The following is a 26,522-nucleotide window of genomic DNA, read 5'->3' on the forward strand; positions in this document are numbered from 1 at the left end:
AGCTAAAATAATTCATGGTTTCACACAAGATACTTATTTGGTCTTTATTAAGGAACGTCTGGCATATATGTTTTTAATTTTTTTATAGTTATCAATAGAGACCGGTTGTTTGGCAAAATGCCTTTTTTACTAGGTGGCAAACTTAATTACTATTATACTTGCTTCTTATTTATTCTTAACATTAATTGTAGTAGTAAAAATCACAAATATTTCAAAGGGACCACTACGACAAATAAATTAATGAATACACCCATAGGAATTAGACATCCTTTATTTAAAATTGCCAATAACGCCCTAATTGATTCACCAACTAAATATTAAAGTAAATAATTTTTTGCATAGACATGAATGTCATTTTGGTGATGGAACAAATTTTTATTTTGCCTTTTTAAGGTGTTTCTTACTAATTCAAAAAATAAATGTTTTTTTTTGTCATTTTAAAGTAATATTTTCGTTTACTTGCAATTTTCTAATTAATTGTAATATAATGTGTATGAAATTTAAATATATGAAACAATGACACACTTTAGTAACAACAGTAAACAAAAGTAATTTATTTTGGTGCTTAATCTGCTAATAATCGTACTTTGATACTATTGATGTAATATGAATAATGATCGACAAAAATATGTCATGCCTTCACAATACCAACAATCAGCTTTATAATTTTAAATACTAAGCTCGTTCTCATAGAAGTTGTGACGTAGGATTTTCAATTGTTTGCTTTCATATTTTCAAATCTTACTGTTACAATTTTGTGCTACACGTGTTTGTTATTGTAGGAGAAAGAAATTTGATTGAGGAACAGTCAGTTATTGTCGAGTGACAGAAGGTATAAATAAGATCGGTTAGCTAGAATGCCTAAATTCAATAAATCATTGAAAAGTAAACTTCATACTTACGTTAGTGAATTGGGTGCCCATGTGTTTTGAAGTGATGGAACAGTTTTGTTATGTAAGGGTTGTGAAAAGACAGTTAATCATGAAAAATAAGTATTTTATATGTCAGCATCAACTACGAAATAAAAATGAGTTAAGATGATAACATTTAAATTTATTGCTAAAATATATTATGCCTCTTTAAAATTTATAATGCCTTTTTCAAATTTTTTTTGTGCCTTTTTTTACGTTTTATTGCCTTTTTTGCCTGCCTATTTTAACTGTTATAAATACCTAACATCCGGGCTCTAGTTATCAACCTTGTGTAGAGCTTCACGTGCAAGTCTTGTTACGATCTACAGATATAAAGTAATTTGTGTCAGCCCTGAGGACTTTTCGCCCGGAAGTTATGATGTTGCAGCACAGTGTGGACTGAACGTCTGAACTGTGTGTGGCGAAGAAGAGTAACAACTTATTTGATATGCCAGCGTCGCGTCGTGAGAGAGACTGCAACTGTGATCCAGTTCCTTACGATCACTTGGAGGTAAAACCGCGATATTGCCAGCAATGAGCTTCTGTTTGCGGATGGAAACCATCCGTCTGTGTCACAAACCTGCGTTCTATCCCGCATGACTTGCCATCATCTCAGATCCGCACTCTGAAGAGAAGGCGCAGAGTGGAAAGACAGTTGCGGGCCGATCGATGCTCCAGATCAAAGCCACGCAGTCTGGCGTGCGAGCTGGGCCCCTCCGCTGCCTAATATCTCGGGGATATGCATCACTCCGCCTTATATAAAAACCACACGAAAATATTGAGGGACTGTCGATTCATTATTTGTTTCTATAAGACAATTTGTCTGTGAAGAATAGATGCTTTGTGATATGTTTTACTCATCTCGCAAAAATTAAAAACTATTTACACTATGTCCCAAAAGTCATGGTGGAGTTCAGGAGATTATATATATTTTTTTATTTATAACATTACTTTTAAAACGATTAGGGAAAACACGGAAATTTTACTTGAAGCAAGTAAAGCGATAGGTTTGGAAGTAAATCCCGAAAAGACAAAGTATATGATTATGTCTCGTGACGAGAATATTGTACGAAATGGAAATATAAAAATTGGAAATTTATCTTTTGAAGAAGTGGAGAAATTCAAATATCTGGGAGCAATAGTAACAAATATAAATGATACTCGGGAAGAAATTAAACACAGAATAAATATGGGAAATGCCTGTTATTATTCGGTTGAAAACTTTTATCATCCAGTCTGCTGTCAAAAAATCTGAAAGTTAGAATTTATAAAACAGTTATATTACCGGTTGTTCTTTATGGTTGTGAAACTTGGACTCTCACTTTGAGAGAGGAACATAGGTTAAGGGTGTTTGAGAATAAGGTGCTTAGGAAAATATTTGGGGCTAAGAGGGATGAAGTTACAGGAGAATGGAGAAAGTTACACAACGCAGAACTTCACGCATTGTATTCTTCACCTGACATAATTAGGAACATTAAATCCAGACGTTTGAGATGGACAGGGCATGTAGCACGTATGGGCGAATCCAGAAATGCATATAGAGTGTTAGTTGGGAGGCCAGAGGGATAAAGACCTTTAGGGAGGCCGAGACGTAGATGGGAAGATAATATTAAAATGGATTTGAGGGAGGTGAGATATGATAGAGAGTGGATTAATCTTGCTCAGGATAGGGACCAATGGCGGGCTTATGTGAGGGCGGCAATGAACCTCCGGGTTCCTTAAAAGCCAGTAAGTAAGTAACATTACTTTTAAAATACATTGCAACCCTTCCACGCATTATAAATAACTTTTCCCAGTAGGTTATGTATACAGAGTGGAAGTGAAATAACCCTGCAGATTGAAAGGGACGATAGGGTACACTGTTCTTTACAAATTTCAATAAAGCGATATATTTTCTAATATTCTGTAAAAACATCTCATACTCGCAATAGATTTGCATGTTACTTTACAAATTTCAATAAAGCGATATATTTTGTAACATTTTGTAAAATACCTAATACTCTCAATAGATTTACCTGCTTCTTTACAAATTTCAATGAAGCGATATGTTTTCTAATATTTCGCAAAATATCTCATTATCGCAATATATTTACCTCCTTCTTTACAATTTTCAATAACGCGACATATTTTATAATATTTTGTATAATATCTAATACTCGCACTAATACTAGGAATAGATTTACCTGCTTCTTTACAAATTTCGATACAGCGATATATTTTCTAATATTTTGCAATATATCTAATACTCGCAATACATTTACCTGTTTCTTTAGAAATTTCAATAAAGCGATATATTTTCTAATATTTAGCAAAATATCTAATACTCGCAATAGATTTGTCTGCTTCTTTACAAATTTGAATAAAGCGATATATTTTCTAATGTTTTGTAAAATATGTAATACTCACAATAGATTTACCTGTTTCTTTACCAATTTCAATGAAGCGGTATATTTTGTAAAATATCTCATACTCGCAATATATTTACCTGTTTCATTACAAATTTCAATAAAGCTATATATTTTTGTAATATTTTGGAAAGTATCTAATACTCGCATTAGATTTACATCCTTCTTTACAAATTTCAATAAAGTGATAGGCCTATAAGTATTTTCTAATATTTTGCAAAATATCTAATACTCGCAATAGATTTACCTGCTTCTTTACAAATTTCAATAAAGCAATTTAGTGCTAATATTTTGAAAAATATGTAATACTCGCAATAGATTGCCTGCTACTTTACAAATTTCAGTAAAGCGATATATTTTGTAAAATATCTAATAATCGCAATAGATTTACCTGTTACAAATTTCAATAAAGTCATATACGCCATATAACAATGCTGCACAGAAAACGTAAATTCTGCTGTGACGTCAAACTCCCATGACAAATCAGCCATGTGACATTCTTCTCCTTATGACATTAATTCCTATGTGACATAATATCCCTGTGATAAAAAATCTGTGACAAGAAGTCCGTGGTACTTTTTACCTGTGACAAAAAGTCCGGGAATCCTTTTTAGTATCCTAATATATACACTTGGTGGTTGAGTGGTTACTAATCCTGCCATCAATCATAAAACCTAACATTAAAACTCCACAAAAAGTGATGGATTTTAAGAGCATTAGAAAGCCCACGATATGAGGAATGTAAGAGAATTTGTCCCTGATAGAGTCCAGACAAAATTTACTAACCACTTCACACCGATTTTAGAATTAGAATGTGCTAGTAAATATTAAGTCTATTTATCCTGTCATCGAAATAATAAATTCGAAGTTAAATTTTTTCCTCATCCTCAAGTGAAATTTTCCACATTTCAAGGCCTGATAAATACTCTTAGACCATACCTGGAGCGCACACAGTAAAACTCCGGTAATCCGAATTCAGGACATCAGAATCGAAAATGATGGTTAACATAGTAAAAGTCCGTCTTCGTAGTTCCTTTGATATTATGTCACAGTTTCATTCGACTTTTTATGGGAACTTTTAACATTGTCTAGGTGTTTTGTTACCCAGTAAATCTCGCCTCTAATATTGTTTGTTTCTTTTTTAATGCCTGTGTCAATATTAAAGTTTCTCCCTTATACTCAGAAAGAAAACGTAAGTTTTACAGACCTCCCTGGTTTATTTGTTGAGTTAGTGCGTAAAGTTAAGTAGGAAATAAAAATACGTCTATGGTTCTTCGAACATTTCGCTAATACTAGCATATAAATGTCCCAATTAGTTCGGATTACAGAGACTTTACTGTGTTTATTTATGTATGGTATTGAGGTCAAACAATCCAAATGCAAACACAATGCACATCTGTTTAGGAATAAAATAATAAAATTGAGGCTAAATATCATAATACATATAAGTAGTTAGGAATTGATTATAGTTGTATAATTCTGCAAACTATGGTGTTACGGATGTCATACCTCTCGTAGAATCTGCGTTTCGCAGATTAAAACCCGATGGAGGACGATGGATTTTATTGTAATATAAGCATAGCCTATCTTTTTTCCTCCTGTTGGGCAGGATTTTATTATAATACAATAAAATCCTGCCCAACCGGAGAAAAAAAAAGATAGGCAATGCTTGACCCTGAAGAAATAGTTGAATTGATAAAAGCACTCGAATCAAACACCATCAATCAGCACTCACATTCTCGACAACAAAAGCCTGACAGACGGAGTACTTACATAACAGAAATGCAACAGGACAATTCATTAAGCCTCTACTTTTTAACCTCGTCATGAATAAAATTATTGTAGAAGTAACGATGGTAGGACACGGCTTTAGTACTCACAGAGGGGAGATATCTATCCTGCGTCATGCAGATGACATAGTACTCACAACTGAAAACGAGGATTAACTCCAGAAACTACTCCACCGGTTCTACTTAACAACGCCGCAGTACAATATGAGACTTCAGTACAGAAAACAAAAACGGTTGTTGTTGCAAAACACTCCTTTAGATGTACGCTATCGGTGAACGGCGAAACTGTGAAAGAAGCCATGTCTTTCCATTAGCTTGGTGTGGAAATATCCTCCTCCTAAGATGGAAGAACAGACGTCCAATATGAGACTAATAAAACTGCAAGAATATCGGAATATTCAAAAGGCATTATCTGAAAAAAATAAACATGAACAATGACGCTTAGATCCAAGATATACAAGACCGGTGTCTGGCCGATAATGATCCAACTGCGGAGACCAGAGTAGACAACAAAGACCATGATCCGGACGACTGAAATGAGGATTCTCAGAAGCATCTCAAGCAACATCCTCAGGAGACAGAATCCGATACACGGGGCTCAGAGAAATCTGTAGAATATATGACAACGTTAGATGGATTGGACAGAAAAAACAAAGATGAAGTTAACAACTTTAGGATAGCAGACGGCAGATTGGCTAAGATTGCAAGAGGTGGAAATCATACTAAAGAAGACCTACGGCAGACTACCGAAACGTTGGACAGACACATCGTTATCATCATAATCAAAGTCGAAGTTCACATTGGAGAAACAGGCTGTATACTTATCTCAAGAAAATGAAAAATAATACACTTAGCACGGCTTCCTTTGAGAGGGAAATAAAGTTGGGAGGCCCGTGATGGAGATTTAAGAAAGTGCAATAGAGCAGGCAAGACCTGTCGTGTGACCTTGTGATGCGCTGTGGCTATATCACCAATGGGTATGGGTGGGGGGAAGTTAGGTTTTAGCGTAAGCTGAACTTCCTTACCGGTAAAGTCGTGCAATATAACCATCATGGAACAAATTCTCTTCCTGATCGCTCATTTCTGCTCTCGCGCAGCTGACATGCCAGGTGTCGCTTCCTGATGTGTAAAAGAACCCTGTCGGTCATTTCTCGTCCACGTTGAATTTTGACATTGAATAACTTTTAGAGTTAAAAATGACCTTATATAAAATATCACCAAAGCTGCATTGACAAAATAAAATAATTGTATTTATTTATAAAAACAAACAATAATTATTACACCGGGGACAGAAAACTAGACGCTTCAGTGACATCACTAAGAAGAGCCCACACACAGCAGAATTGTTCGTTGCGCTACAAACTGAAAACGTTGACCACTTACTTCCACTGATCCAGCTGCGTTCTCACAATACAATAACTTCCGTTCAGAAAATGTTTTAGAGCTGAATGGTACCGTACCTGCTAGTGCGGGAGGAGGGGTGATCGGACCGCTTAAAAGTAACGGTCTCCAAGCTTCTAGATAATCTGTCCCCAGTGTACTTGTTACGTAACTTTTTGACGAAGTTCCATCTTATACACATGTAAGCGCAGTCTTTTGTGGTGTGTGGTATGCACCGATTTGGTGTGTTTAGCTGCATACTAGCCTGTAGGATGGATTTCTGTAGGCTTCTTTAACTCTCTAATACGTTCAACGTTTTCCTCAGACATTTTATGCTTGGAATTTTCACCAGACAATGTTAGAAATTTGCATCTCTCGGCAAAGAGAAGAATAATATGCCTTCATAATTTTGGAGGAAATAGTTGTGTCCAAGGTGCAATATAACATTTAACTATGTAACTATGCTGTTGTCAAATATTGACAATTAATATGTAATGTATTCATTATTATTATTATTATTATTATTATTATTATTATTATTATTATTATTATTAATTATCACTATCATCATGGTTATCTCTGTTTTTCTTTCTTTTTTTATTGTATTATCTCGATGAAACTCTATAGTGTTCTTTTGACTCTCTCTAGAGCCTTAATTTAATTTTTATTATTTTCATCAGTGTTTGTATTTCTTTTTGTATTTATATGTGCTATCTAGTAGAATGGAAGAGAAGACCTTATGGCCTTAATCCAGTCAGATTAAATAAATAAATAAATAACATTTTATAAACTATCTGGCATGAATAGAAAAATTAGTACAACTTAAAGATAATGCTGATGATGGTAATAATAATAATAATAATAATAATAATAATAATAATAATAATAATAATAATAATAATAAATGAACGAAATGCACATATCACGTGTAGTACTCATAATTTGGTAAGGATGAATACACATCCATGTATTACAATATTGTAAGAAACATTAGCCAAAATATGCAATTTAATTTTACATAGACTAGATTTTTACAGATGGGCTACTTCCCAGTCAGTATCCCAGAAAATTATCAATTTAAATTAAAATAGGACTGGCCCGTATTCATGGATATAACAGTAAATTCCAATCGACCGGGTTTTCTTATTGAAGACAAGGAGAGAGTAAATTGGTTCTTAAATTAATGTGATTTTACCGCTAAACAACAATGTTTGAAGAACTTAAGCTGATAAAAATAAATGCATAGACTCAGCAGAGATACGAAGGATGTAGGGAAGGATCTAATGAAAGTTACAAAGTCATATCTGTTACAAGGAGCTAGAACTGATATCTTAGAGGGTTATAAAAATCTACTGTTATGGAGGAAATTAGCTCGTTAAATTAATATTGCATTACAACTTAACGACAGCGCTTCATAAACGTTTAGTAATGAAAATAAATACCTAGGCTTAGCAGAAGAGGCATGAACGACGTAGAGAAATAGCTCATGAAAATAACCCTATTATAACTTTCGTAACAAGGAGCTGTAACTACCAATACATATATTGTTGTTTAATCAACTGTCCGAAGACAGGTCTGAACCTCACAAGTGATACCAAGAAGGCACCACTTATGAGGCAATTAGGCCAGGAGATAATGGGGTAGGATGGCCAGTTCATTTCCCCGTCAATGCATACGTATCGCCGACTAGCTACATATTACATTAGTCAGACTTCAGATGCATACAAACAATTGTTCTTCCTCTGACACATCATTAAGTGAGATGTACTGCCTGATAATAGATGTACAAATCAGCCAGAACCTCAATCAGAGGTTATAGATATATTAAGGTAAGTAAAATAATTCTCATATTAGGAAGAAATTGGTTTTATATAAATAAATAAATAAATAAATAAATAAATAAATAAATAAATAAATAAATAAATAAATAAATAAATAAATAAATAAATAAATAAATTTTGCAACGTCTTAGTTGAATATGCTCTTTTTTATTCTGTTATAATAATAGGTTAGCAAAATGAGTATCTTTTTAATTCTGTTGCAATAATGAATTAGTATTCTAAATTTTGAATGCAAAATTTTAATCTCGTAAATTTACAGTGCATAAAAAAATTTGGCTCATAACATTTCAGTGCATTAGTAAGAAGGATTTTAAAATAAAATAAAATTTAATATAATTAGCTCATTTGCTAGAGCTACTGGTGACGGATTGGGTGACACCGGGTTCAATTCCAGGCTTGATTCGAACAATAATGTAATATTTTAAAATTCCTTTGAAGAGCAGAAATTACATTTGTTCGAATCAAATTTCTACACACTTTAAAGATAAAACTAAAAATTCTTTTGATTATTTATTATCATAATATTTTGCGCTCTTGAATTGACAGCACATTGGGAATCAAATCAATGGTTTTCCCAAAACACGCCATGAAATGTTTCATATATAAAAATTTTTATCTCGAAATGGAAGAAAACAGAGCAAAATTGTATTTAAATTTTATGTTTGAAATATCTCAAATAATCGCCCCCTGAAATTAATGACACTACTTATGGTTATTCCTGCATATAGGTCCAGGAGCTTTCTACATTTTTGCAACGAATAACGCCGTTTTTCGCATATTTTTTAACGTAACAAACAATCAAAATATTAATTTGATCAAAAAGTATAGCCACCCCATTTTTGCAGGGAGCCCTTCAATTCTACTGACGCTCAACAACAATGTAGCCCGATGGAAATGAAAATTTTAAGGTCAATATTCGTTTAACGTAATCGCAGACGACATAAGCTTAAAGATGCACTTTAAACATGCCATTTTCATTCTCTTCTTGTTTTCCGTCGGCAGTAGTGCATGGTCGAGCAAAATAGACAATACTGAGGGTGCGTGCAAAAGTTTCACAAAATAACAACAGTACTAATAATACTAATCCTTTACACTGAGTATATTTGCATGAAAACGGTATGCGGCATAACAAACGACACTGAAATTATTGCTCATCTACTGCCCACCTTTCCCTAGCAACGAAGTATATATTACAGTATTATTGTATACTAGCCGTACCCGTGCGCTCCGCTGCACCCGTTAGAAATAAATATAAAGTAATTACATAATTAAAATAGGACATTTGATTCAGGGAACATTCGTGTTTGATAGAAGGATAAATCGTTTAATATGTTACTTAATTTAAATTGCATCCAAGTAATTAAAATGCGATCATTTTAGTTCAGAGACACTCATTTGGTGCAATGACAGTTCCTTTAACATGTTTCTTAGTTTTTATTACATGCAACCATAGTTTAATGAAGATTGATATCATTTAGATTTAATGTGTATATTTTATTTTACTTGTTATAGGTTGCCATTGAATTATGGCAATAACTTAATCTTAACCCTTGTTTTCTACGTATTCAGTAAATGGCGCTTGGCCCACTATGGTTCTGAACCCTTCAAATAACTTAAATTATATTATATAATATTACATATTATGTTATATTATATTATATTATATTATATTATATTATATTATATTATATTATATTGTATCAGAAGTTACTGTAATAACATTATAGCATTATGTCCACCTAGAGAAACTACACTTTCCAATGGTGAAATAATAATTAATTATACAAATCGGTTAATTTAGCTTCCGATATTACTTCATACAAACACAGAAACATTCTCTGTAGACTATCTTTCATAGCTTTCGATTGTGGCTGTCCAAGGCCCCTTATAGACGAAGTCATTTGTTTTTTAAATCATTACACAGCCTTAGATGGCAGTTATTTCAATTTTAAAACTCATTTATCTCATTAAATATCAGTCCTACCAAACTTTTTCAAGGAATAAAACTTATCGCAAATTATTTTTAAAGAAACGTTTGTTATGTAACATTTTTCACAAAAATCAATAATAAGCGAGATATTTCGATTTATTTAATTCAGGCCCCCTTATAACCCCCCTTTTAAATAATGTATTTTGAATGCCATATAGCCTAAAATCTAAGTTACAACGAACTTAATTTATATTCCAATTTTCATCGAAATCCGTTCAGCCATTATCGCGTGAAAAGGTAACAAACATGCAGACAGACAGACATACAAACAAAAATTTCAAAAAAGCGATTTTTGGTTTCAGGGTAGTTAATTATATACGTTAGGACCAATTATTTTTGGAAAATCGAAAATTATCTGAAAAATTTCGGCTACAGATTTATTATTAGTATAGATAATAGTTTGAAATATTGTGAATTCAGTGGTGTTGATTTCTGCAATTATGGATCTCACAATAGAGGAGAAGGTGTTTATTTTCGAGTACTATTTGTGTTAGTTGGAGGCCTGAGGGGGAAAAAGAGCTTTGGGGAGACGTAGATGGGAAGATAATATTGAAAATGGATTTGAGGGAGGTGCAATATGATTGTAGAGACTGGATTAATCTTCCTTAGGATAGGGACCGATGACTTATGTAAAGGCGGCAATGAACCTCTTGGTTCCTCAAAAGCCATAAGAAAGTAGAAAGTAACTATTTCTGGTCATACGGAGTGAGGCGTCAGAATCGGCCGAACTTCGCCATGTTAAAGAGCAGTACCAGGAGCGATTTAACAATGCGTCTCCAAATAACACAACAATGTTAGCTATCGTCGAGAAGTTCCGTCGTACGGGATCACTTTTATGTCGACTTGCATGTTATAATGACTTATCTTGATTTTCAGAGTATGTCTGTAATTTCAGTACTCCGTATGATCGGAAATTATGTTCGACAATAAAAAAACCTTCTCCTATGTTGTAAGGATTATAATTGCAGAAATGAACACGACACTGAATTCACGATAATCAAAGTATTGTATACAATAATTAAATACTTCGTTGCTAGGGAAACGTGGACAGCAGATGAGCGATAATTTCAGTGTTGTTTGTTTTCCCCAGTACTGGGGCAACTTTGTATACACCCTAGACAAAAATAAAACATGTATTTTGTTACCCGAGAGTGTAAGCGGCGTAAATAGGAGTTACATGCCCATCTTGTTGTCGCTAGTAAATAATAAGCGTTCTTGTTTTGAACTCAATTCTATATACAGGATGATCCATAAATATCTGTAAAAATTTTGTGGGTGTAATGTAGAGGTAAAAATAAAACTAAAATGTTCTATACAACTTTTCTCGCAAATCCTTACTTTTACAGTTATGATGCAAAATGTCCTATCTTGCTAGGTATAAAAAATATGGACGAGTAAAGCCTTCGGATGTGTAATGCTCGCCTACATAGCGACTGCGTTAGATGTTTGTTATTCGTACACCCCCACTACAGTTGATTTTGACCTGATGAGGCTTCGTTTACTCTACGTATGTATGTACCGATCTTGGAATTTTATAGACCCCGTTCAACTCATTCCGAACTGTTTCATAGCTATTTTGATGTCACTGCTGTAGTTATACTACGTTCAGAATTTGAGTGGCATAAACGAGCGCCTTCAGACGATTCCAAAGATAGAAGTCTGGTGATCTGGCTGGCCAAACAAATGGTGTTTCACGTCTATCGTACCATATACAACTGAAACTTACTGAACTAACGACAAAATAAATGTATACCTACTGGCCTTGGTGACGGTAGGAACTGCAACAGTGCCATACAACTAAACATACCTACGTAAAGTAAACAAAGTCCTATCAGATTGGAATCAATTGTAGTGGGGTGTATGAATAAGAAACGTCTACCGCAGTTGCTATGTTTGCGAACGTGACACAGCCGAAGACTTTTCTGGCCCATATTTTTTATGCCTGGCAAGATATGGCACTACGCATCATAACTCTGAAAGTAAGGATTTGCGGGAAAAGTTGTATAGAACATTTTGGTTTTAGTTTTACCTCTACATTACACGCACAAAGTTTTTACAGGTATTTATGAACCACTCTGTATATTATTTTATTAGTGAAAGTGTCATTAAAAATAATGCGACGTTTCAATATACTTCGTCCCCGCGAATTTTTCGACGGAAATCCTCTTTTGATATTTATTTGTTAAAAATATATTGGAATAATGCTATTTACTCTATTGAAATTATTAATTTAGTATTCTGTTCCGTTATAGGTGTTGAAATGAATTATTGCTAAATAGAAATGTATTAGTCTGAGCTGTTATTTGCCCATTGGCGATGATATAATCAAAATCATCTTCATTATCATCATTATTGAACAAGTTCAGTCTTAGTTCTTTATGGCATTAACTTTTAATTTATTAGTGCTGATGTTCATTTCGTATTCTGTGCTAACTTTCCTTACTTTAAAAAACATATTAGTTTCTCATCGCTGTAGTTTATATCGAAGAGGACTGGAAAGTCTAAAACCCCGATAATTGTGTTTGTTGCACAGAGTTGAAATTCTTGTCTCTGTTCTGGGACGATTAGCCTGGTACAGGGCGTGGACAGTGACCGCAGCAGACCTGAAATACGGCAACCCATCGTCGTGCAGACTCTCTGAGGACCCATTACTGGCGGCAGATTTGCTGCCGGACCCTTTCTCTGGCCTACAAAACGTCTTTGGACGGCGTTGTAAATGAAGTGGAGGCCAGCATTGTGGCACCGCCCCTGACAACATTATTGAAAGCGCTGGCAAACAATTGACTGTAGCGGCACCAACAAACAACGCTGCAATGAGCTAGCTTGACAAGATGGATGCGGGCAAACAACGGAGCATCGTGTCGCTCTCGTGATTCCCAGAGCAGAAAGCATTATTGTGCGTATGTGCCCAGCAAGATTAAATAATTACGAAAACAGTTATTTCACTTCCATCCTTAATTCAAGTTATTTCCTGTTGTTCATGTGTAGCGACTACGACTACAAAGGTAACATCACTGATTCAATTACCTACGAGGAAAGCCTGAATATTTACCTCCCTTACATTGGGACTGTTTGTCTACTCTTTGTGTGTCCTCGAAATGCTGCTACATGTTTATAACATCCCTAGTCTACAAGCTATATTTATCAGGTGTTCGGTAGTAATTTAACTATTTTTCAAATTCTTCCTTTGTAGGCGACAGTATTACTTGCATCACAAGAATTAATTATTATTTATTTATTTATTTATTTATTTATTTATTTATTTATTTATTTATTTATATTTGTTTAGTTCATCTGGTAGAGTAAGGTTATCACGCCTTCTCTTCCATACCATCAGAATACAAATATGCATATACAAAAAATAAATGCAGAGAAAAAAAAGTAAATAAGAAATAGAAATAAAATTACGAATACAAATACTGTAAAAAAAAAGCAAAAATGCAAAAAGAGTAGAATAAAAAACTACAAGTACAAAGATAAGACCACAATGGGTACAAAAAGTATTAATGCAATATACTGATTGCCTAATATATTAACAATTACAGAGAATAAATATACAGGGTGATTCATGATGATTTACCGTCCCTTACGGAGCTTATTTCCAAAGACATTCTGAACAAAAAATGTCATATAAACCTTTGTCTTAATTTCAATATTTTCAAAATTACTCTAATTTAAATTTGTTTTTAAATTACCATTATTCTTGAGTTTTAAGGCTTAGTGTAATTCTGAGCGAGAAGGACCAGTTTTTTGCAGAAACTTACCCATGAACATTCCATTAATAAGTTGACGCAAAAAACCGATCTTCCTCTCGCTCAGTATAAAATTGTAATAAATTCTCAAAAAAGAACTAACACAATATTACCAACCTTTACTCTATATCTAAAAATAAGTAACTGATTTTACAAATATGAAGATAAATAAAACAGTAACAATTTCGAAACATTCGCTTAAGTTAGAATACTCAGTTTACTGCATTGCTCTCTACGAAATAAGGAGATTCTTAATAAGTTTGTTTATTAATACTGTTAAATACCGACAGTCTCTGATGTCACTGGGCAGCGTATTCCATTGGCGTGATTGCGAGATAGTGATTGGTGATGAACACGATGATCTCTTATATGTTGGTATGGCTAAATTTCATAATGTAATTTCGTGAAATATTCGATTAAAACTGTAATATTATAATACCGGTACTGCAGTAATAACAATGTATGAAGAATGTAAATACACTCCTCAGAATTTAAGGGAACACTTGCTTAGTGGTATTTTTATGTAGAGTTATTAAGGATATTAAAATTAATTCTTAATTTATTTAATTTAATTTAGGAGTTATAAATGTGTCTTAAATAATGTATTTCTTAATTTCCATATATTAACCATTGTTGAACAAAATATTTATGCAATTCATAACGTTCCTGTAACTGTTTTCAGAAGTTTAGTTGCAGTAATGGACTAGCATAAAATATTTTAAAAGTAATTGAAGCGTTGGGCCGAATAACGGTCTATGTTACAATTTTTCAAAATCGGGTTTTGAATGGAATAATGCTCTGTATAATTTTAAACAGCTGTCACAAAAATTGTTTTCAATATCCATATCAGAGGCACTTTTACACGAGTTACAACCATGAATTTCTTTTTTCGAACAACGGTCTATGTCACTAGTCACTTCTAGCGTATCCAGTTGTTTACATCGTATCGGGAGTTGTTGCACTGGAGTTTATTCTCTTTACGAATACTGGGTACTTGAACTCTGTTTATCAGGTTTCGGTTGATCTATTACGTAAAATAGACGACAGCAAGACAGTGACGATTTCTATGGTAGATGTTGACCGGCTAAATAAATCTAAAATAAAAAAGGATCCAGAGATATTAATATTAATAAGGGGAAAGATTGTCACGAAAGTCGCTGAGGGTTAGTGGTCTTGATTATACAACAAGGAAGACGAAGTCTCAAGTTAGTGCGAAAGATCTCCCAAGTAATCTAAGTTCCTGTCTGTTATTTGTTCAGTATTTTATTACTTGTATTTTAATATTCACTTTACCTGGTGTTAGTTTGTCTATGTTGTGTTTTGCATTATAGTGTATCTTAGAATTTTTATCAAGGTGTTTCGTTTCAGAAACAGATTTATGGAAATTCTTGTGCGGAGATGTGATCACAGCTTGCTCTCGATGTCAGAAAGGAGCTCTTTAAAATATATTACTCTCTTACACTCGGCATTTAAAACCTGTGATTGTTATTGTCTTCATCATTAATAAAATTTGTATTTAACAGATAAGCCGTCTGTTGCGATGGATACTGAATATTCAGGACAGGGTTTCAAATGCCATCCCTCAACAATTTCTCAACTATAATATTTAATTTTCTTTATTCATTTTTTATTGTTACCACTTTCATTTCTTTCATTTACTTTCTTTAAGTTTCTTTTCATTTCATTTGTCTTCTTTGTCCTTCATTTATTTTTCTTTGCTTTTCTTTCCTTTTTTCATTTACTCCTCTTTCATCTTCACCTATCTTCCATTTCTCTCAAGTATATGAGTACCATTGAATTATTTTATGTGTAGGCCTAAATATTTACATTATAAACGTATTACCATTATTCTTCCCATGCCAATTTAATATCAGTGTTTCCGTTTCAGGATTGCTGAAGCCACTGCGTCGTCTAACCGTGCCTTCAAGCTTAGAGGTGAGTAGAAGCGGAATGTTACGTACAGTGCCTCATTTACACATTTCTTTAGTAAACTAAATGAAAGTGGCTTGGAATAATGAGTTCGCAGAAGGGAGGGTAAATGAGAACCTGCATAATGGAGCAAATTACGGCAAGAAGCAGGCGTCATAGTAGGGATTCAACCGTGTTGCAGAGGGGAAGTGTTTGCTTCAAAATCTCATCAGTCATATTATGACGTAAAACATTTTGCGTGTGTATATATATATATATATATATATATATATATATATATATATATATATATATAATGCATGGAAATAAAGTACAGACTGCGGAATTAATACGATATTATCGATTTTATCCATATTATTAGAATAGAAGGTAATTAAGAAATTGATTTACTAAGGGGAAAATATTACGTTAGGGATGAACCTCAAATTAATGATATTTTAACTGAAAACTTGGTCATGCATATGAAAGCTATAAAAACATCGGAATAATACAGGCTGATTCAAAACTTCTGCGGAAAACTCTAAGGGGTGATAGATCTAACATGAAGGAACCCTTTTTGTTAAACAACCTATGTCTTTTGACGCGTCGTTTCGAAGTTACAGTTGAAAATGTTTTTGTGCGTGCGTACGTCAATATATGCGAATGTGTGCACCCCTGTTTGTTTGTTGAGATGTTTGTAAGAGACGTGAAAGATTGTTGTTGTTTGTTTCCGTTAAATGTTCAATACTTTTTCCTTTCACTTCAGTGTAATCATCAATTGAGGATGGATGTCTACGTGGTCTTCCACGAATGCGCCGGGGACGAAGAGACCCATCGTCTCGAAGGGCTGATAAAGTCGAGCAAACATTGTGTAGTGAGGGTGATTTCGGTTTTGAAACTGTCGTTGGTACATGTGGAGAGCTCTTCTTCCGTTTCCGCGAGGCTCCCCATAACACATTACCATGTCGGCTAACTCGGGGAAGAGTGTAGACATCTATTCTCAATTGATAATTAGGCTGAACTGAAAGGAAAAGGTATTGAACATTAAACGTAAACAAACAACAACAACCCTTCTTGTCTCTTACAAACATCTCAACACACAAACAGGGGGGCACACATTCGCCCGCGCAAAAACATTTTCAACGGTAATTTCGAAACGACGCGTCAAAAGACATAGGTTGTTTAACAAGAAAGGTTCCTTATTGTTAGATCTATCACCCCTCAGAGTTTGTCCCAGAGGTTTTAAATTACTCTGTATACAGTAATAATCAAGGGGAAAAAAAGTGTATCTGTAATTTTAAAAAGGTCATCATTTTAATGATGATTTTGATGCGATTTTTTAATGACACACTTTTATTTTATGAAGTTATGAAGTAATAAACACCGAAACCTTTACCATAACAACAATTTTCTCATTTTATTTAAAATTTTCAAATGCAAGAACTCTTATTCTTTTTTTATCCATTACAGTATATTATTTCATGAATATACCCTGCACTCTTTATACAAATATTGCCACTAAATGTTATAAGAAAACTCACCTCACACCAGTCAGTCAGTAACGTGTATCGCCGTCTTTAGCAGCAGTGACAGCATACAATCGCCTATCCGAGACGTACTGCACATCAGGTCGTGGAGATCTTCCTCGGGAATAAGGTATCATTCTTAGAGCAAGGTCTGCTATTAGCTCCTCGAGAGTATCAGAATTGCGTCGACGAATCCTCTGCCTACGTATTCCCCACATATACTTACTCGACGAGATTCGGTATTTGTATTACGACCTCGACAAGGCAGTTAATCAGCTCAGTGAGTAGCGTGTGGGCTGTCCTTGTCATGCATGATTGCAAAGTCCTCGCCAATGAATTGAGCGAATGCCACCACATGGCTCGATGGGCACAGTGTATCGATGAGTATTAAGAACCTCTTCATCGGTTCTGTACCGGCCTCAGAAGCGATGCCACTCCCTGTCATTATGGAATCTTCCAACATAGACTACGTCGTTATTTTAGAGTTGATACTCGTACCGGAGGAAGTGTCTTTCTCCTGGTCTCCTCCACACTCTCTTCCTTCATCTGGTGTTCTGAAACAGGAAAGATATTTAGTGAAAGAAGACAGGTTCTCAGTCCTCTGCCGAGACTGGCGTGCGAATTCCAGATGCGCTGCTAGTTGCTTTGGCATCAGGAGCGGACCTGATGCAATTCTCCCAAGGCGTCAGACTCCTTTTGAAGATTTCACCTCACCTTGCTCTCACTGACATTCAAGCCGATTTCTCGCTTGGACAGCCGTCCTTCTAGCCTATTGTATATGTAGCTTCTCTCAGAAATACCATCCATTTCTTCAAGTTATATTGTAGTATATGGGGGGTTCACAACCAGAGTGGACCAAGTCCTTCTGGAATAATTTTGAGAAATTGAGTCTTAAAGTTCCTGGCTCATGCTTAGCAGCCTTCACCTTCCATAGGAAATTCTGCCCTCTGTGGAGTAACAAATGAGTTATGGACTTGGTTTGTTATGGCAATGAATAAATCTAAGTTTTCTTCAACCGAAATTGTATTAATCTACAAACTGACCACTGGTGAACTTGGTCCACACTGGTTGTGAGCCCCTCATATAGTAGTCTAATATATATTTATTTAACCTTGTAGAGATAAGGCCATCAAGCCTTCTCTTCTCCTTTAACAGGAGATTACAATTACAAAATGAAGAATGAAATTACAATTATAATTACAATTAATATTAAATTTATAAATACAATGAAAATCAAAGTACTAAAAGATTACCTGATTAATAAAGACTAGACAATTCATTATAGAAGTTAAGACCAAAGAAAGTTTGTTTACTGAAGTACAAAATAAACCTAGGATAATTGATAAAATTACAGGATATTTAAATATTTTGTGATAGGAGAAGATAACTATTTACAAGAAGCCATGTCTGAACGAGTCTCAGTTACTGGCCTAATAAGCTTGCGTTTGAATTCAATTTTATTTCGTCAGTCCATGATGCTAGCTGGAAGTGAATTCCAGAATCTTGGCAGGGATATTGTGAAAGAGAATGAATATGAGGAAATGCGATGAGATGGTATTGTTAGTATTGTTTCGTGGCGAGAGCGTGTGTTCAGATTATGATGGGAAGAAAGATAAGTGAAGCGAGACGACAGGTACGAAGGAATAGAAGAGTTCAAGATTTGGAAGAGAAGGAGAAGTGAATGTAAAGTTACTTTCATATCTAGTTTAAGCCAACCTATTGCTTCCAGGGATGGGGTAATATGATCATATTTACGAACATTGCTTACAAAGCCTACACACAAATTATGAGCACGTTGAAGTTTTGTTTTGTTGTCGCTGGAAAGGTCAGTCAGTAAAATGTCGGCATAGTCAAAACAGTGCAATACAAGCATCTTTACAAGTGACTTCTTTTTTAACCAAGAGACAAAATGAACGTTTATCCTTTTTAGTACATGAATACATGTAATGTATTCGCATGACTCACATATCATAGGCTATTAGGTACATTTTGAAGAGATATCAAGGGTGATTAAAGTTACATTCGATTAGGAATTATTTTCTTGTTAGTATCAAAACTCCTTAAACCAGCTTGTTTACCCATCCCTGTTGGAGTGATTTGGGTTGCCTATTCGAATTATGTAGACAGTGTTTCTGGGACAGTTTATATGGATATAAACATACATATTTCATAGTGTTATAAAAGTAAATCTGATGTCGATACGTAAAGAAAATGTCTCTCCAACGTTTCTTCATTCTGTTTGTTCATCAATTAACAAAATATATTGATATATATTTTTGATGTACCGAAGTACATATGATATTTCCATGCAGATATTCTGCGTCATCATATGATGAAAGAGTGATGGAACGGAGAAAAATTCTCTCCGGCGCCGGGATTTGAACCCGGGTTTTCAGCTCTACGTGCTGATGCTTTATCCACTAAGCCACGCCGGATACAACCCCGACGCCGGTTAGAATCGTCTCAGATTAAGCTCCATCTCTTGGGTTCCCTCTAGTGGCCGCCCTCTCCACTACGTCATAGATGTCTATGAACGCAGGACCGAAGTCCATACATGTGTCGAGGTGCTCTCGAATGAGTGACTGGTTGGCCGGGATCCGACGGTATGGGCGCCGTCTTAAATCACAAAGTAATTTATTACGCATATCATATATATTTTGATATATATTTTGATGTACTGAAGTACATATGATATTTCCATGCAGATATTCTGCGTCATCATATGATGAAAGAGTGATGGAACGGAGCTGAAAACCCGGGCTCAAATCCCGGCGCAGGAGAGAATTTTTCTCCGTTCCATCACTCTTTGAAAATATATTGAGCTGTCATGTTTGCTACCAAATAGAGGCCTATTCATTTATCTAGCAAACTACATATATTTTTCTCGCAGAACCTATTCCTCTACGTACTACTGACTTATCTACGTGCGCAGCTGAGCCATTTCAATTGTCACGGATGCTAAATTTTTACTATTTTCAAAGTCCATATATTGAAAATGAAATGAATTTTGTCAACTTCTATCATTAGAATCAAATTAGAAGATCGGTATCATTTTACAGAAACATGTTGTTCAATAAAATTTATTATTATTGCAGAAAATAAAGAAAGCGTTCCGTCAAGGATGTTACAAGATTTGTGAACTCACTTTACACCTTATTAACAAAACGTATAAAACACAGGCCTGCCTCAAGCAAAAGGAGATTCATTCCCTTAGTGTCCATGTGAAAGCTATGCAAATCTCATGACATTCAAATAGTTCACAGAAACATAATCGGTCATTTTTGGTAGCTATTTCTTCCATGTCACGGATGTTACACACATTTTGTCACTGATGTTACAGATGAGTTAATGTCCTTCATTTTTACAGTTTCAAAGCAACTGTGATATTTCTAAGTCAGAATATTCACTTGAACTGTTAGATTAATTGTTATTAACCCAATTTACTTAAAATAAATGGCAGAAAGAATATAGTACAAAGTGAAATGTTCCTTGATCCTGGAGCTCTGGAATTAACATTGTAGTCTCCAAACTATTTTTTCAACAATAGCTTCTTGTAAAACGTAGCCTAAAGTAATTAACAGATGATCTCTCTACGAGTAAGTGCTGCAAACTTCAGGGGAACAAAAAAAGTACCCATTACCTAGCAAGATCTCTTAGATTCAATGTTCGTAAAACTTGTACAATATTTTCCAATTGGAAATAAAACATTCGTATATTTCAATTTAGAGCCTTATCTATGTCTTACATCTGTCATGTCAACTGATGCCCATAGGCAAAAGCGCACGCTTTAGAGCTCAGGAGAGCCTGAAAGGAAAGAAACAGACGAAAGAGGAGTATATGCCGCTTGGTCGAGTTCTATACAGGGATGGCCAGCACTGATTTCAATGGATAAAAAGAAGAGAACTTATTAAAATTGTATCCATGTTAATTTTTAGAGTTGTGTGAGAAGTATAAGTATTTACATTATAAGAATGTAAGTTTTAATTTTAATACTTGTTTTTCACAAGCTTGCTGTTTTATTCAAAAGGAATATTTTCGCAACTCTTTTTTTTTTACAGAAAACTGAAATTTTCAGATATGTTTATTTTGTAGCCTTACAGGTACTGAAACAATGTTTTCGTAAATCTAATATATCGTAAATACATAATATTACTCAAGATAGTCTATTGAAAATTTTGAAAATATGCGCATGGAAAATGTTTGTAAGGAAATGAATTAACAAAGTAACTACTGTAACATGATCAACAAAATATATGTGCCCATGTGTTGTAAAAAACGTCAGCTCTTTAGCTTCAGCACATTTCGAGAAAATATTTAAAAATTCTGATGATAGAATGTTGCTCACCAATATCACCTTAAAAGCATAATGCAATAAGAGTTTTGTAATGCAATATTATTTCCAGTTAAAACATATACCTAGGTTAATTTGCTTTGTACTATAATATTGTTTTGATTAGCTTATTGATTATTTTTGTAAGACTGAAGATACCATCAATATCAATTCCAACTTATCATGTCATGCTCAGTCTCTTTCTTTGGGATATCACTTTTTTTTTATGAATGATGGGTTTCATTAACTTAGTACAGTATAGTTTTACTACTACAGAATATATGTGAATATTCCTCCTTAACGTTTTATTATGTTATTAACCTTTAAAACACAACTGCAATATTAAGAAATTAGTGTTGACACTTTTGTTTTACAGACAGTATAGAAATTGTCAGACAGAAAAAAGTGATATAAAATGACAAAAAAAATTCACGTTCCGTTTGAAGTTTATGCATTACTGTTTTCTTAATCCAATAGACTGCTTATTCACATACATAATCCTTCCTTCTTCCATACCTAGCGCTTGATGCTCGAGTTCGACGTCAAGGTCAGAAAAATGCGCTTGGTTTGACATAACTGCCTTACACTAATGACAAACAAATATTTGTGAAAAAGGCTTTTTGATTGGAATTCCCAGTTTTCCCGGAATGGCTGAGCTGCACACTAATCGTCCTACCTACCGATAGACTGTTTTAACACTCATACGGAACTTAGCAAAGTTTACAGGGAATGACGGGACTTTGTTGAAGCACATGACTGCATCTTCACTCCCTATTCATTACCTTTCTTCATAATTGTTTCCAGAATTATTGTCATTACATTTCGAGGTATAATTTGTGTTCCTGTATTATGTTGTGTTCCCAGGCTTCTGAAATTAGCTTTGTATGTATTTATTTACACTGCAAGTGGGCAAGCACCCGGTGGCAGTGGTGTACTCAATATAAACATTAGTTTTGGTGTCTTTTCAATTGTGTTTTGATGAGGGGTGTATTTCAGCATTGTCACTGTACAATATACTTAACATAATTTTGTGTACCCATTGTCCCGGAACTTAATGTGTCTGTTCTGTGTTAATGCAATAATGTTAATCTGCATATAAGACGCGACGCTGTATAATCTATTTTGCTGCACATATTGTATGTCATTGTTCCATATTCCGCATCCCTTTTGGGGAAATATTTAGTCGAAATACATTGTCTCGTATCGTAATAACTTTTGTAGTCAACAGAAATTAACTCGCAGGACTCGTTGAAGGTATATTAAACTGTATGTATAATAATATGACTCTGTTAAGAGAGAAGTTTTATATGGTATTCTTAGTGAATTTGGTATTCCCAAGAAACTAGTTCGAATAATTAAAATGTGTCTCAGTGAAACGTACAGCAGAGTCCGTATAGGTCAGATTCTGTCAGATGCGTTTCCAATTCACTGTGGGCTAAAGCAAGGAGATGCACTATTACCTTTACTTTTTAACTTTGCTCTAGAATATGCCATTAGGATAGTTCAGGATAACGGAGAGGATTTGAAATTGAACGGGTTATATCAGCTGCTTGTCTATGCGGATGACGTGAATATGTTAGGAGAAAATCCACAAACGATTAGGGAAAATACGGGAATTTTACTTGAAGCATGTAAATCCCGAAAAAACAAAGTATATGCTTATGTCTCGTGACCAGAATATTGTACGAAATGGAAATATAAAAATTGGAAATTTATCCTTTGAAGAAGTGGAAAAATTCAAATACCTGGGAGCAACAGTAACAAATATAAATTATACTCGAGAGGAAATTAAACACAGAATAAATGTGGGAAATGCCTGTTATTATTGGGTTGAGAAGCTTTTATCATCCAGTCTGTTGTCAAAAAATCTGAAAGTTAGAATTTATAAAATAGTTATATTTCTGGTTGTTCTTAATGGTTATGAAACTTGGACTCTCACTTTGAGAGAGTAACATAGGTTAAGGGTGTTTGAGAATAAGGTGCTTAGGAAAATATTTGGGGCTAAGAGGGATGAAGTTACAGGAGAATGGAGAAAGTTACACAACACAGAACTGCACGCATTTTATTCTTCACCTGACATAATTAGGAACATTAAATCCAGACGTTTGAGATGGGCAGGGCATGTAACACATATGGACGAATCCAGAAATGCATATAGAATGTTAGTTGGGAGGCCGGAGGGAAAAAGACCTTTAGGGAGGCCGAGACGTAGATGGGAAGATAATATTAAAATGAATTTGAGGGACGTGACATATGATGATAGAGAGTGGATTAATCTTGCTCAGGATAGGGACCAATGGCGGTCTTATGTGAGGGCGGCAATGAACATCCGGGTTCCTTAAAAGCCAGTAAGTAAATAATTAAGTAAGTCAGTCAATATGTATAATAATCGTTATACCAAGAAAGTTTCACGTTGGATATATTATTTTATTTTTGCAATACTCTTGCCTTTAGTGGCATAACAACTACATTTCTCGTCTGTGCCCAAGTATCGTGCGTTTAAACTCTGCTAAGTGAGATGTGATATTTCGAGAGGAAGACCATGAACGCTTCTTGCATTGGGTGAGGAATTACAACTGTTGGTCCCACATACTAGGCTAGGTTCATTGCAAGCAAGAGACTTCTCTTCGAACCTCAGATTAAAGTACGTCGAGTACGTTAGCCACTCTACTAACGACGACGAGACACTAAGAAATGTGCTGACGGATTGTGGACACAAATGCTAATGACTCCTATACCCTGATGTCTGCGTTTATTGATCTCTTGCAGCATACTGAAGCTTGGTGGTTATTGTGTCTCTCATATCTCACGATGCACAGTATCTTATTTTGATCTTTGTTTATTTTCTGTGACGGGTAGAAAACCAATCTCGGATATTTTTTCCTTCTAAATTATGTATGATTTGTCGTCAGCTTTCTTGAATGTTGTATTGATTTCAGTCACGAAATAATATGATTTACATTTACAAAAATAAACCTTCTTTACTTTATAGATGTCAAACTTGTCTTAGAGAACCAATGCAAATCTCTTGTCAAAACAAGACAAGAGCATTGGAAATGCAGCAAACGTACTTCTATATGATTGCTGTTGTTACGTTTTACAGAAAGAAACACCAATATTTTAATATAAACGAATTTATAAATTATTATTATTATTATTATTATTATTATTATTATTATTATTATTATTATTATTATTATTTCTCTCTCTAGAATATGTCACTAGGAATGTCCAGGACAACAGAGAGAGTTTGGAATTGAACAAGTTACATCAGCTGCTTGTTTATGTGGATGACGTGAATATAATAGATAATTCACAAGCAATTAGGGGAAACACGAGAATTTTACTTGAAGCAAGTAAGGAGAAAGGTTTGTAAGTAAATCCCGAAGAGACAAAATAGGCCTATATGATTGTGTCTCGTATCCATAACTTAGTATATAATGGAAATATAAAAATTGGAAATTTATCCTTTGAAGGGGTGGAAAATTTCAAATATCTTGGAGCAACTGTAACAAATCTAAATGGCAATCGAGAGGAAATTAAACGCAGAATAAATATGGGACGTGGCTGTTATTATTCGGTTGAGAAACTTGTGTCATCCAGTCTGGTTAAAGAAAAAACAAAACAAAAAGTTATAATTTATAAAACACTTATATTACCGATTGTTCTGAATGATTGTGAAACTTGGACTCTCACTTTTAGAGAGGAACAGAGGTTAAGGGTGTTCTAAAATAAGGTCCTTAGGAAAATATCTGGGGCTAAGAGGGATGAAGTTACAGCAGAATGTATAAAGCTACTTAACGCAGAACTACACGTATTGTATTCTTCACCTAACATAATTAGTAACATGAAATCCAAACGTTTGATATTAGAAGAGCATGTAGCACGTATGGGCGAATCCAGAAATGCATATAGAGCGTTAGTTGGGAGGCCGGAGGGAAAAGACCATTGTGGAGGTCGAGACATAGATTGGAGGATAATATTAAAATTGATTTGAGGTAGGTGGGTATGATGGTAGGGACCGGATTAATTTTGCACAGGGTAGAGACCGATGGCGGACTATGTGAGGGCGGCAATGAAGCTCTAGGTTCTCTAAGAGCCAATAAGTAAGTTATTATCATTATTATTTTTACTATTATTATTATTATTATTATCATCATCATCATCATCATACGCTGTATCTAAGGTGCTAACGTGTGCGTCGAAATGAATCGGATTGAATACCAATCACTGTACAAAAAAGGCTTTACTTATGTTGAAATAGGTAGGGAAAGAACGTTATATATTATGTGAGACAATAGTTATTTACGTAACTCTTTAACGAAACGAATCTTTACGGTACGAGTGAGATGTGACCAGTACTGTTAAGACGCTTTTTTATGGAGCTACGTACAATAGTTTGTTTCATACTATATAAAAACATTTAATATTTGATACTTTATTATAAATTGGAGATGTACCAAATGTAGGCAGACAATACGCTCATTACAGGGCTCATAGTTTCTGTCATTGAACAAGCAGCTGACGAGCAGGAGAGAATTGTTGCGAATAATCATGGCGACAGGTTTAAGAGTGGCCTTGAGGGAATCATGTAGTAAATGCATAATTGTAAAATTGAAAATTATAGAAGGTATTTAAGAAACAGTGCAACAAAGGTAAAATACATATTTATGTATGTAAATTAATTTT

At 34.5% G+C, this 26,522-nt stretch overlaps 1 long non-coding RNA gene across 1 annotated transcript in view; it reads left to right on the plus strand.

Moving 5' to 3' along the window:
* The window catches only part of LOC138704815 (uncharacterized), a 938,645-nt gene that overhangs the window by 749,298 nt on the left and 162,825 nt on the right, over positions 1-26,522 (plus strand). The window contains exon 5 of the long non-coding RNA XR_011333439.1: positions 15,958-16,004. This is a non-coding gene — a long non-coding RNA (uncharacterized lncRNA). The remainder of the gene's footprint in view (positions 1-15,957; positions 16,005-26,522) is intronic.

Source organism: Periplaneta americana, chromosome 8, assembly GCF_040183065.1.
Source record: "Periplaneta americana isolate PAMFEO1 chromosome 8, P.americana_PAMFEO1_priV1, whole genome shotgun sequence".
Lineage (NCBI taxonomy): Eukaryota > Metazoa > Arthropoda > Insecta > Blattodea > Blattidae > Periplaneta > Periplaneta americana.